General features: G+C 41.9%; 1 protein-coding gene across 3 annotated transcripts in view; it reads right to left on the minus strand.

The window, feature by feature from the left end:
- LOC140736746 (kynurenine--oxoglutarate transaminase 3-like) overlaps window positions 1–1,506 on the minus strand; it is a 150,758-nt gene extending 149,252 nt beyond the window's left edge. The window contains exon 1 of one of the 3 annotated variants that reach the window (XM_073062631.1): window positions 1,420–1,506. The gene's annotated coding sequence lies outside the window, so the exon portion shown is untranslated. The remainder of the gene's footprint in view (window positions 1–1,419) is intronic. The other 2 variants (XM_073062637.1, XM_073062633.1) reach the window with 2 other exon arrangements.
- Between the last annotated feature and the right edge of the window lie 12,610 nt (window positions 1,507–14,116).

Genomic DNA, 14,116 nt, shown 5'->3' on the forward strand with positions numbered 1-14,116 from the left:
CCAGAACCAGCTAATCACCAAAGCTAGACCACAGACTCTAGACTTGCTGCTTCCCAATTACCACAGAGAGATGTTTTACCTTATATTCATATAATTTTAGTTCAAGGCCATGTTATTGAATAGTATGTGAAATCTTGTCTGAAGCAATTTTTATTTATGGACTTACTGACTTGCCTGTTATCTTTACCTGAATGCATTAAAATAATAATCAAATTAAGCAGGCAGCAATGTAAACTACCCTTGTAAATGATGGTTACTTCATGAAAGAGATGATCATTTCCCCCATTCCATCACTGATACATAGAATCAGCAGTTTGTACTATCTACAGGGTGCACTGCAACAACTCATGAAGACTCCTTGGACATCACGTTCCAAATCCACAACCTCTACCAGCTGGAAGGACAAGGGCTACAAAATATGGGGAACACCACCATCTGGAAGTTGCCGTCCAAGTTACACGCTATCCTGACTTGGAAATAAATTGCTGTTCCTTCACTATCGCTGAGTCAAAATCCTGGAAATCTCTCCTGAATGGCACTGTGAATATACCCACACCTTAAGGACCTCAGTGGCTCAAGAAGGCAGCTCAGCACTGCCTTCTCAAGGGCAACAAGGGATTGCCAATTAAATATCGGCTCAGCTTACATCGCTTGAGTCTCCCTGGTCCCCTAACTAATTAACTCCCTAAATTACCTTCCTCCTCTCTCGTGCTCAGTGCTCCTCTGGACTTGTTTCTGGCCATGTTTCCAAGTGGTAGCCTTAACCCTCACTTGCCTTCAGAACTGCCTTCAATGTCACTTTGATATCTCCATCCAGTGGAAGAGCTGAGCTTACAAATCAACCTTTTACCAATTAATTTATCTTGTTCCTCTCCACATCTTGTACCATTTACTTAGCGTTTGTTTTTTTTTTACGAGGCTGAGTTGCGAGCTAATAAATGCTCAACCTCGCATGGATGGAAAAGAGTGGAAGGAGCTGGCTGAATTCGAAACCTGCTTCACTTCAAAGTCCAGTGCTGATGCTACTACACCATTGGCCAGCTAATTAATTTATCTGCCAAACATTAGTTTCTTTTATTATTTCATTAGCCATTTAATTTGTTATAAGTATATTAAGAAAACACGTAGTCTTGCACTAGCAGTAAACAAAGCTTTACTTTTTCCCTAGAGCTTCCACAAAGCACTGGTAGCACTGGAGACACAGATACAATTCCACCGCACACTGCCCCCGGCTGCAACCAATCCCCTCACCAAATAGGACAGTAAGACTCTTTTTAAAGCTGCCCAGATCTGAATCATTTGCAGCTAGAGGTTCTAAATCAAGGGTTCACAACCTTTTTTTATTCCATTTAGCAAGGGGTCCATGGACCCCAGGTGGGGAACCCTTGTTCTAAATGAAAATGTAAGTTTTACTCGTACCTCTTGAATGGAAAATACCGGTCCTGGATTTGCCTCAAACTCTGGAAGTGCTGTATTTTGTGCAATCTGCTCTTACCTAGTTTCTCAATTATTAGCATGAACTTGAGTAATTATTAACTACTTAACTTCAAGGTTAAATAAGAAACCTGCAAGATAAGTACAGGTCAATGGACAGGGGGAATTTTATTGACTTGCCCTGGCAGAAAAATGATATAAAGGCATCAGTTGTGTTTTCCCCATACTGCGGATGCAGCTGATTAGTCACACTGTACCTAGTACTTTATTTACACGGTTCTTATTTTGTCCAGTTTTAGCATTGTATTTTGTGGGAGAAACTGAGTGAATGAAAGGAACAGTGTTTCATATTTAGATTAGCTATCCAGTAAGATGGCAGAGTTTTTGATCGCTGCAGCTTCTATGGGGTCAACCAAAGGTGTTACTCTCCTTTCTTTTTAAACGATCGCAAGATCCTGCTGGTCATTAAAAATGTAAAATACTGCAGCCTACCACATTAGCAAGCCGCTCATTGGGGGAGAAACTGAAGGAGCTGGACGGTGCAGATCTTGCTGCTGCCTGTGTCAGGGAGGCGTCGGAATAGTCAGTGTGCGGCCTAACAGCGAATAATCTTAATCACCTTTCTTGTGATCGCAATGCTGCAAGTCCAATTCACTGATTTATTGGCAGACGAGCTGCCTGGCTTTGGTTGTAGCAAAAAGACTAAGCGCCAAGCCGCGGTGTCACCTTTTTACAGCTGCTGGGCAGAGAGACGTCAGAGCCGTTGCCCTCTACCCGAGTCGGTGCAGCATGGAGTCCAAACTAGAGTCGGTGCTGCCCCCAGTGTTCCCTCGACAGAAGACAAGCTCTACTGTCGACTCCAGATTTCTGCAACGTTCATGGGCTCAGGGTTTTGGATTATAGATTTTTTGTGTGATTGTATTTTACCGGTATCTTACATGTGGTAGCTCTCTTATGTGCTGCGAGTGAAGGTGGCACTGTTATTTTGCACCTTGGCCATGGAGTAACGCTTTTTAGTTTGGCTCTGTTCATGAATGTTCACGTATGGCGGAGTGGCAATTAAACTTGACCCATCTGGCAATCTAGAAATGGCTGAATATCTTGTTTCAGAATGAGTGTTGTAATTGTGGAAACTTGCATTACACAGTGAGGAAGACTATCAAAGCTTGCAGTGGGATCTGGACCAGCTGGAAAAATGGTGTGAACAATGGCAGATGGAATTTAATGGAGACAAGTGTAAATACAAATCCATAATTCCTTGAAATGGTGTCTTGGGTAGATAGGGTTTAGGGAGATGATAGAGTCCATCACATCCCTCTGGTACTCCTCCCTCTTTTCCTTCTTCCATGGCCCTCTGTCCTCTCCTATCAGATTCCCCCTTCTCCAGCCCTGTATCTCTTTCGCCAATCAACTTCCCAGTTCTTTACTTCACCCCTCCCCCTTCCCAGTTTCACCTATCACCCTGTGCTTCTTCCTCCCCTCCCCCCATCTTCTAACTCTGACCTTATCTTTTGTCTCCAGTCCTAATGAAGGGTCTCGGCTTGAAACGTCGACTATACTCTTTTCCATCGATGCTGCCTGGCTTGCTTAGTTCCTCCAGCAGTTTGTGTGTGTTGTTTGGATTTCCAGCTTCTGCAGATTTTCTCTTGTTAGCGTCATAAAGCGAGGATTTGGCAATTTGACCTTCATAATCAAAGTGCTGAGTACACACAGGAGTTGAATTTCTATAAGATGTTGGTGAGACCTAATTCGGATTACTGTGTGCGGTTCTGGTCACCTACCTACAGGAAAGAGATCCAGAAGTTTGAATGAGTGCAGAGAAAACTTACAAGGTGTTGCTGTGTCTGGAGGACCTGAGTTATAGGGAAAAGTTGAACAGGTTAGGGCTTCATTCCTTAGAGCACAGGAGAATGAGGGGAGATTTGATAGAGGTATACAAAATTGTGAAAGGTTTAGATAGGGTAAATGCAAGCAGGCTTTTTTCCACTGAGGTTGGATGAGACAAGAACTAGATGTCATAGGTTAAGAGTGAAAGGTGAAATGTTTAAGTGGAACATGAGGGGGGGAAGTTCTTCACTGAGGGGGGTGAGAATGTGGAGCAATCTGCCAGCGAAACTGGTGGATGTGGTCTTGATTACAACATTTAAGAGAAATTTGAATAAGTACATGAATGGGAGGGGTATGGAGGGCTATGGTCCAGGTAAAGGTCGATAGGACTAGGCAGAATAATAGTCCGGTACAGACCAGATGGCCAAAGGGCCTGTTTCTGTGCTCTTTGACTCTATAAGGAGAGCATCTTTCAAATCTTATTCCTTGAATTTTGGTGCTCTGAATTTTAAGTATCTTTATTAAAATATTCTTAGTTTCTTACTCAAGTTAGAACACCAAAAATCTTTAAGCCAAGTGTTGATAAATGGTTGGCATGGAGCAGGATGGGCCAAATGGCCTGCTCCTGTGCTACATAGCTCTGACATTATATTCCAGTGGAGAAGACCAGGTGAAATGCGAGGGCATAGATAAGGTGAATGATCATACTGCTTTCCCCAGGGCAGAGGAGTCAAAAACCAGAGGGCATAGATTAAAGGTGGGAGGGAACGGATTTAAAAGGGACCTCAGAGGTACTGTAAGTTGTTCTCACACACAGATGCTGCTGGTTCATTGTCTGCTATCAGACTTCTGAATGGACAACAAACCAGCCCATGAACACTACCTCCCTATGTTTGCTCTTGCTCTTTTTTTTCACATTAGTTATTTAATTTAACATCTTCAGTACATTTACTGTTTGCAGGACCACTAGTCCATAACACGTGGGTTTCCTCTCATATTCCAGAAACGTACAGGTTAGCAAGTCACATGGGCTCATGGGGCCTGTAGGACCTGTTAGTGCACTGTATCTCGAAAATAAAGTAACTTTTCAAGGCAGTGAATACATTACTGGCAACAAACACTTTGCAGTGTCCTAAGGATGTGTAGACACAAACTAAGATAGAATTAGTTAACTAATATTCATTTTTGAAAATTGAGATATGACTGAGTCTAGAAATGAGTTAAGCGCTTTGACGTTGCTGATAGTTTCCCCTCTACTATGTTGATCGTGGGTATACTACTGTGCAAGAGTCTTAGGTGTATATATGAGGGGGATTGATAAGTTCATGGCCTAAGGTAGAAGGAGTCAATTTTAGAAAACCTAGCACATTTATTTTTCAACACAGTCCCCTCCTACATTTACACACTTAGTCCAGTGGTCGTGGAGCATACCGATCCCTTCTTTGTAGAAGTGGTCCACAGCGGGGTGATTGATAAGTTTGTGGACGACGGTAGAAGGAAATGAGTTATACAGCTCTCGTTCCCCAGTAACCGGGTGACTTACCAGCAAAGATAGATAGGTCCGCTGAAGCCTGATGCTACTATTTTCAAACATTTTATTTATAAAGGGGCACAAAAGTATGGTTAATACAAAATATTCAGATCATATACATCGTCAAAACTCAATCTAAAGCTCAGGTGTAGTAATAATCAATCAAAAATGAGCTCTATCGTTGTCTAGGGGCTACTGGGTCCAATGAAATATAAGAGTCACTCAAAGTCTGCAGGTTTTCCCGTTTCGGGAACCGCTGGCGTTTCACGTGTTGGAGAGAGAGAAAAGGAACACTTGCCCGTCGTCCTTGCGAAGCAAATCCCTGCTGTTAGTTAAAGCTGTTTTTCCTTTTGGGTCCAGCCACAGACTCCCGATCTGGAATCTAACGCACGTGGCTTCTTCATGTATCTCCTTGGTGCGTCTGAGGCCCCGCCTCGGCAACCCACCTTTTATCTGGACTGGCAGGGTTGTAGATGTCAATCAGGGTGGGGGTGAGGCAATCTTTCCCCCATCACCCATCTCACATTGCCCTTAGGGTTTGCACATAGTCCAATTCCTTATTCCACAAAGGTGTCTCCCAAGACAATGGCTATGTCCAAGGCTTTTGTCTTGCTGAGCGGCCAGCCCACATTCCAAACCGTAAGGCTCTCTCTCTTGCGATTCTCACAAAGGAGGGGGCTGAGGTCATGACAACGTGCAGTTCAACTCTTTGAGTGATTATGCAGAAAGTTTGAAGTTAATAACTCATCTCCTTCTACCTCAGGCCACGAACTTATCAATCAGCCCTGCTGTGGACCACTTCTGGAGGTCCAATACACCGACTTCTACAAAGAAGGGATCCGTATGCTCCACGACCGCTGGACTAAGTGTGTAAATGTAGGAAAAATAAATATGCTAGGTTGTCTAAAATTGACTCCTTCTACCTTAGACTATGTACTTATCAATCACCCCTCTAACTGTTTATAACTAGGGTATAGTAATTTTATACATTGCACTGTACTGCTGCCACAAAAAAACCCAAATTTTGTGATATATGTGAGTGATGATAAACCTGATTGTGATATGGGTCTCTGTTGTGGACTGATAGTGGGAAGGGGGCAGGGAGAGGAATCATGGTTGGGAAAAGGAAGGCAGAGGAGAGGGAGTGGGAAGCACCAGGGAGACATTCTGTAATGACCAATAAACCAATTGTTTGGCATCAAATGACCTTACCTGAAGCCTCAGCACGGGGTGTGTCCAGACTCATGCTTCTCCTGCCCCCCACCCTGGTACTCCCTCTCTGCCACGTGTCCCACACCCCTCCCCTGGTGCTCCAACCTCACCATTCCCAACATCCTTTACTCCCGCCAGATTTGCAAACTTACTCTCTGCTCCATGTTGACAAATACAGTGCTGTATATACCATTTCTTAATGTAATTTGTAGTAGTTTATTTAATGCACTGTACTGCTTGAAGGCAGAGTAGAAGGAAGTCGCTCCCGAGGCAGACAGAGGACAACCTGGATCGACAACATCAAGAAGTGGACCAGCCTCACCGCCAGAGATGCAAGAGGTTTGACTGCCGACAGATTGCAGCGGAAGAAAGTGGTCACCGAGGCTCTGGCAGAGTATGGCACATGATGATGGTGATGATGACTGCTGCCACAAAACAAAAAGAAGTTCAGAGATACGGCAGGAAAATTAAACTTGATTCTGATTCTGCTAGGTGTTGCTAGAGGAAGTAGTAGAGGCAGGTACGATTCTAGTGCTTAATGGACTTTTAGACAGGTAATGGGCAGGAAAGAGAAATGGGCCACATGCAGGCAAATGAGACTTGTTTGGGTAGGCCCCTTGGTTGGGTTGGGTTGAAGGGCTGATTTCTGTGTTGTACTTTTCTGTGACTTAAATTAACTTGTATTCTGGAAATAGATAGCTATATATGCTGTAGTCCTTATCTCAGTAACGATGATTAGAACATGATGTGTGCAAATTGGTGCCTGCACTTCCCTCTTTATCCTTACACTTGAGAATTATTTAAGACCATAAGACTATAAGATATAGAAACAGAATTAGGCCATTTGGCCCATCAAGACTGCTCCGCCATTTCATCATGGCTGATCCAATATTCCACTCAGCCCGAATCTCCTGCCTGCTGCCCCTATCCCTCATGTCCTGACTAATCAAGAATCTATCAACCTCTGCCTTAAATATGTGTAAAGACTTAGCCTCCACGTCCGCTTGTGGCAATGAATTCCACAGATTCACCACTCTCTGGCTAAAGAAATTTCTCCTCATCTGCGTTCTAGAAGGACACCCCTCTTTTCTGAGGCTGTGTCTATTTAATCATCTGTAAAACATCTTGAAATTGACAGAGGTGTTTTCTAAAAGCAAGTTTCTTATACCAAGTTATGAAGAGCACAGATTTCTGAATGGACAATAAACTCATGAACACTACCTGGCTATCTCTTGCTCTCTTTCGCAGAACTTATTTAATTTAACTTATTTTATATATATATATTGCAATTTATTTCAATATGTATTGCAATGTACTGCTGTCGCAAAACAACAAATTTCATGATTTATGCCAGTGATATTAAACTTGATTCTGATTCTGATTGTGTATTTAATGCAATTGAAAGGCTAATTTTAGAACCTAGTTATACCTAAATTTATTCAGATGTTCAAGGAGAAAACTTGGAGCATTTCCAATCAGTTGTATATCTTTTGTTTATTTGGCAGGGGAATCCAGTTCAAGGTTTTTGTCTATCTTACTAGTAGAATGCACTTTTTGCAATCAATAGTCCTGTTATTTCTGGCCTGCGTCCATGTTTTTTTCCCCAGAATGTAAAGATCCTCAAACTTAGCTTGAAATGCTCTAGTAGAATTAATCAGCTGATGTCCAATTGCCTCTTGTAATTTTTAGTTTTGGCAGCAATTTGCTCTCTGTGTCTTCTGCATTGCCAGAGTTCTGCCTTCTAGCCTGTGCTCTTGTGAAGGAATGGTTTGGTTCCCTAACAGTGAAATCTTTTTTCAGTGGAAGGACGCATAAAACCACCCACCCTAATCTGTCACAAAAGATCCTTCCTGTCTGTTACCTGGAGAGTAGTCTTTGAAAATCTTCAATGTGGCTGCACATACTGAGAGTGCATTTTGCAAAGGGCAACGATAGGATCATAGATTGCCAAAAATAGTAAGTTAACATTGAGTATTGTTGAAAATGGAACAGTGTATCTAATTTTGGTCACTCCATTTTAGAAAAGACTTGAAGGTCTTTGAATGGCAGAGAGAAGATTGTCGTAACAGATCTGGGCAATTCAGCCAATGAAGTGAAGAAAGTGAGGAGAAGATCTAAAGGGAGTTCAGTTTCATGGACACAGGACACTGCAAATGTTGGAATCTGGGGCAACAAGCAATCTGTTGGGGGGAGCTCAACGGGATGGGCAGTTTCTGTGGAGACACCTGGATAACCAATATTTCAGATGGAGACTGATCCATATGAAGGGTCTCGACCCAAAGTGTTGACTGTCCATTTTGCTCCAAAGATGCTGCCTTTCCTGCTGGGGCCCTCCAGCATCTTGCTGGTGTCCAACTTCATGACTGGGATCAGACTGAGTCACAGAGGGAAGCTGTACCTATTAGTGCATGGCTTGGGGACCTGAGGACATATTTAAATTGATAAGTAAATGGTACAGCAAAATGCAAGGAAATTGATTTTAATGACCTATAAGCATCTTTTGTAGTGGTGGAAACTGAAACAATTAGATGTTCTGAAAGGCAATTGCACTGGTACTGGGAATTGAGACCTGAAATGCCAACAGTTTCTTTCATGCCACAGATGCGCTTTGACCCATTGAGTTCCTTCTGCAGATTCTTGGCAGCTCACTTGTAAATGCCCGATTTGCACAGTAGGTGGCAGCACCTGTCATTCATCTATTGGGAAACACATCACTTGAGTATTTGAATCAGAATCAGATTTAATGTCACTGTCATATGTTGTGAAATTTGTTAACTTTATAGCAGCAGTACAATGAAATACATGAGAAATATTGAGAAAAAATGAGTTACATAAAATATATATTAAATAGTTAAATTAAAATAAGTAGTGTAAAGTTATAGAAATGGAAAAGTAGTGAGGTAGTGTTCATGGGTTCAATGTCCATTTAGAAATCAGATGGCAGTGGGGAAAAAGCTATTCCTGAATCACAGGCTTCTGTACCTCCTTCCCAACAGTACGATGTAGATGTAAAAATTTCCATTTACTCAAAGCTGTGCATCAATGCCCTCTTTGCATTTGAGCTAGGTCATCATTTATTTTGTAAAAAACTAAAAATGAAAAGCAAAATGTTGCAGATGCTGGAAAATCAGAAAATGCCAGTAATAAACACAGGAGATTCAGCAAATGCTTGAAATCCTGAGCAATACACAAGAAATGCTGAGGGAACTCAGCAAGTCAGGCAGCATCTATGGAGGGGGATAAACAGCCAATGTTTCAGGCTGGTACCCTTCCTGATGGGGAGTCACAGCCCAAAATGTTGAATATTTATTCCCCTCCATAGATGGTGCCTGACTTTCTGAGTTCTTCAAGCACTTTGTGTGAGATGTTGGGAATATTCACAACACCAGATAGTATCTGTGGAGAGGGGAACATTTGAATTTGTTGGCCTTTTATCTGAAAGTTTATTGACCCAGCACAGCTATGCCTATTGTGTCCATGTTAGCTGATGAAGAGACATCTATCCATTTGCCAATCTTTTGTGAGATTAAATTATATTGGCAACATATTGACTTAGTGATCAGTGTGACACACACACATAATACATAAAACAAAATATAAGTGCATAAAGTTCATAAAATATAATTCAAAATGCATGTGAAATGCACAGCACAGTTAACAGTAAACAGCTCAAAGTCCTAGTGACAAGATCTCAGTGAAGGCAAGGTATTCAATTGTCTACCTCTGGACTTGCACATTATGGTCTGCATGCACCGTACTTTCACTATAACTGTAACACTATATTTTGCATTCTGTTATTGTTTTCCCCTGATGTTACCTTGATTTATGTATACCCATGGTCTTGGCCTCCACAGCTGTCTGTGGCAGAGCATTCTACAAATTCGCTACTCTCTAGCCAAAAAAAATTCCTCCTTACCTCTGTTCCAAAGGATTGCCCGTCAGTTTTGAGGCTGTGCCCTCTAGTTCTGGATACTCTCACCATATGAAATATCCACTCCACATCCACCCTGTCTAGTCCTTTAAACATTCGGTAGGTTCCAATGAGATCCCCTCACACTCTTCTAAATTCCAGTGAGTACAGGCCCAAAGCTGCCAAATGCTCCAAATATGTTAACTGCTTCATTCCCAGAATCATCCTTGTGAATCTCCTCTGGACTCTCTCCAGTGACAACACATCCTTTCTGAGATGTGGGGCCCAAAACTGTTGACAATACTCAAAGTGCAGCCTGATTAGTGTCCTATAAAGTCTCAGTATTATACTCTTTTTTAAAAATATTCTATTCCCCTTGAAGTGAATGGCAACATTCTATTTGCCTTCTTTACCACAGACTCAACTTGCAAATTAACCTTCTGGGAGTCTTGCACGAGGACCCCTAAGTCCCTCTGCACCTCTGATGTTTGAACCTTCTCCCCATTTAGATAATAATCTGCACTTTCCTGTAATGCCATAGGATTTTATCTTGTTAAGCAGTCTCATGTGTGGCACCTTATCAAATGCCTTCTGAAAATCCAAGTAAATGACACCCACACCTCTCCTTTTCCCACCCTGTTTGCTTCTTCCTCACAGAACTCTAAAAGATCAGTCAGGCAAATTTTCCCTTTACAGAAACCACGCTGTCTTTGAATTATTTTATCATTAGACTCCAAGTACCCCGAAACCTTATCTGTAGTAATGGATTCCAACACTTTCCCAGACACCAAGGTTAGGTTAACTGGCCTACAATCACCTTTCTTTTGCCTTCCTCCCTTCTTAAAGTGATATTTGCACTTTTTTCAGTCCTCTGGAACCATGCCAAAATCAAATGATTCTTGAAAGATCATGACTAATGCATCCATCATCTCTTCAGCAACCTCTCTCAGGACTCTGGGATGTAGTCCATCTGGTCCAGGTGACTTATCCACCTTAAGACCTTTTAGTTTGCCTAGCACTTTTTCCTTTGTAATCACAATGGCACTCACCCGTGCTCCCTGCCACTCACTGGCACACTGTTAGTGTGTTTCACAGTGAAGATTGATGCCAAGTACCCATTAAGTCCATCTGCCATTTCTTTGTCACCCATTACTACCTCACCAGCATAATTTTCCAGTGGTCTAATATCAATTCTCACCTCCCTTTTACTCTTTATATAACTGAAAAAAATGATTAGTATCCTGCTTTAATTTGTTGGCTATTTTGCCCTTTTATTTAATCTTTTCCCTTCTTATAGGTTTTTTCATTGACCTTTTGTTGGATTTTAAAAGCTTCCCAATTATCCAACTTCCCACTCACTTTTGCTACATTATATGCCCTTTTGTTGGTCTTTATGCAGTCCTTAATTTCCCTTGTCAACCATGGTTACCTATCCCTACCATTTGAGATCTTCTTCTCTGTGGGACATATTTATCCTTCACCTTGTGAACTATTCCCAGACACTTCAGCACTCTACTCTGCCGTCATCCCTGTGAGTAAACCCCCTTTAATCCACCTGGGCAAGTTCTTCTTTCATGCCTCTGTAATTCTCTTTATTCCATTGTGATACTGATGCATGTGACTTATGCTTCTCCCTCTCAAACTGCAGTAAGAATTCAATCATGTTATGATCACTACTTCCTAAGGGTTCCTTTATCCCAAGCTCACTAATAAAATCTGGATTACTACACAACACCCAATCTAAAACAACCTTTCCCCAAGAAGGTTCAAGCATAAGCTGCTTTCAAAAGCCATCTCATAGACATTCAACAAATTCCCTCTCTTGCGATCCAACGCCAACCTAATTTTCCCTTTACATATTGAAGTCCCCAATTACAATTGTGAAATTACCCTCATTACATGACCTTTCCAGCTCCCTTTGCAATCTCAACCTTGTGTCTTGGTTACTATTTGGAGGCCTATGTATGATTCCTATTTTTGTTTTTTTAACCTTGTATTTTCTTAACTCCACCCACAAAGATCAACATTTTCTGACCTTATGTCACCTCCTTCTAAAGATGTAATTCCGTCTCTTACCAACAGAACCACACCACTGCCAATGCCTTCCTGCCTGTACTTTTCATATGAAGTATATCCATTGATGTTAAGCTCCCAACTTCTTTCAGCCATGAGTCTGTGATGCCGACAACATCATACTGACCTATCTCTAATTATGTCACAAGTTCATCCGATTTATTCCAAATACTACGTGCATTTAAATACCAGCACCTTCAGTTCTGCATTCTTTACCCTTTTGAATTTTGCTTCTGTGGTACAATTTAGCTCTTTGCTCTGTTTGCATTTGTATCCAGTCATTGGCTTGTCCTTCCTTACAGTCATTTTACACTCATTATCCACTTGTAAACCTGCTGGCTGATCCTCAGCTCTATCATACTGGTCCCCATCCCCCTGCCATATTAGTATAAAACAATCCCAACAGCTTTAGCAAACCTGCCCGCCAGGATATTGGTCCCCCTCAGATTCAAGTGCGATGGTTTGTATGGGTCACACCTGCCCCAGAAGAGTTCCTAAAGATCCAGAAATTTGAATCCCTGCCCCTTGCTCCAATCCTCCAGCCACGCATTTATCTGCTACCTCATTTTATTTCTATCCCCACTGTTGTGTGACACAGGCAGCAATCCCAAGATTACTACCCTTGAGGTCCTGCTTCTCAGCTTCCTTCCTAACTCCCTGTATTCTGTTTTCAAGACCTCCTCCCTTTTTCTACCTATGTCCTTGGTACCAATATGTACCACAACTTCTGGCTACTCACCCTCTCTTTTCAGGATATTGTGGACATGTTCAGAAACATCATGGACTCTGAAACCTGCAAGGCAAACTACCATCCGTGTTTCTTTTTTGCTTCCAAAGAATCGTCTATCTGTCCCCCCAAGTATAGAGTCCATAATTACTGCTGCCATCCTCTTCAGCTCCCTACCCTTCTGAGCCACAGGGCCTGGATCTGCGCCAGAGGCACAGCCACTGTTGCTTTCCCCTAGTTCTCTGTTAATTTTATGCATTATACTTAAATTGACTCCTCATCCTTTTCTGCCCTGGTCAACCTTATCCCAATAGTTGAAAATCTTCCCTGGCAACATCACATGTTCCCATCTTCGCCCTCATGAGTGCAATCACATCCTTTCTGCAGTATGGAGTTTAATTAAATATGAATCAAATAGTCCTTTAATTAACACCAAGCCAGTGAATAATGATGATCAACATCCTGCTAACTGCCAATTAACACCACACAAGTCACTGATGATCTTTAACTTCCTGTTAAACATGCACTAATTTAAAGTTCAGTGAAAAGTCAGATACAAAACAAATTAACATCTTACCTCCACTTACATCCACGTTTATGCTTTTGTCCGTTTCAGCTCAATCTTTGCCCACTTTATTCTTCTATCAACTCTGTCTCTAAAAGAACCTCTCCCAGCTCCAGGCTCAGACAGGGAAATGAGCGGTAGTTATAAGACTGTAAGAAATAGGAGCAGAATCAGGCTATTCAGCCCATCGAGTTTTCTCTGCCTTTCCATTACGATTGATTTATTATCCCTCTCAACCCCATTTCCTGCCTTCTTCCTGTAAATTTTGATGCCCTGACTAACCATAAACTTATCAGCCTCCGCTTTAAATATACTCAAATGACTTGGCCTCCACAGCTGTCCCTGGCAATAAATTCCACAGCATCACTGTTCTCTGGCTCAAGAAATTCCTCCTCATCTCTGATCTAAAGGGATGTCCTTCTATTCTGAGGCTCTGCATCTGGTCCTGGGCTCCCCCACTCGCTGGTCACTCCTTTATTTGTTGCAATTTTGGATCAGATATCCTGCAGTCAATGAACACCGACCTGAATTCAATATGCTTGGACTCTTTTGATTTTGTGTTTTATATTCTGTGTTTATCACTCATTTTTTTGTTGCTGTTTGCACAATTAGATTTTTTTTGTGTGCGGGGAGTTGTTTTTTTTGTGTTTGGGGAGAGTTGATCTTTTTCGAAGAAAGGGCCCCATGGTTTTTTTTGTTTTGTGACTGTCTGTTGGGAAGATGAATCTCAGGGTTGTATACTGCATATATACATTGATAATAAATGTACTTTATATCTTTATAAGAAACATCCTCTGCATACCCTCTCTAGGCCTTTCAATATTCCACAAGTTTCAA

Source organism: Hemitrygon akajei, chromosome 12 (assembly GCF_048418815.1).
Source record: "Hemitrygon akajei chromosome 12, sHemAka1.3, whole genome shotgun sequence".
Taxonomy (NCBI): domain Eukaryota; kingdom Metazoa; phylum Chordata; class Chondrichthyes; order Myliobatiformes; family Dasyatidae; genus Hemitrygon; species Hemitrygon akajei.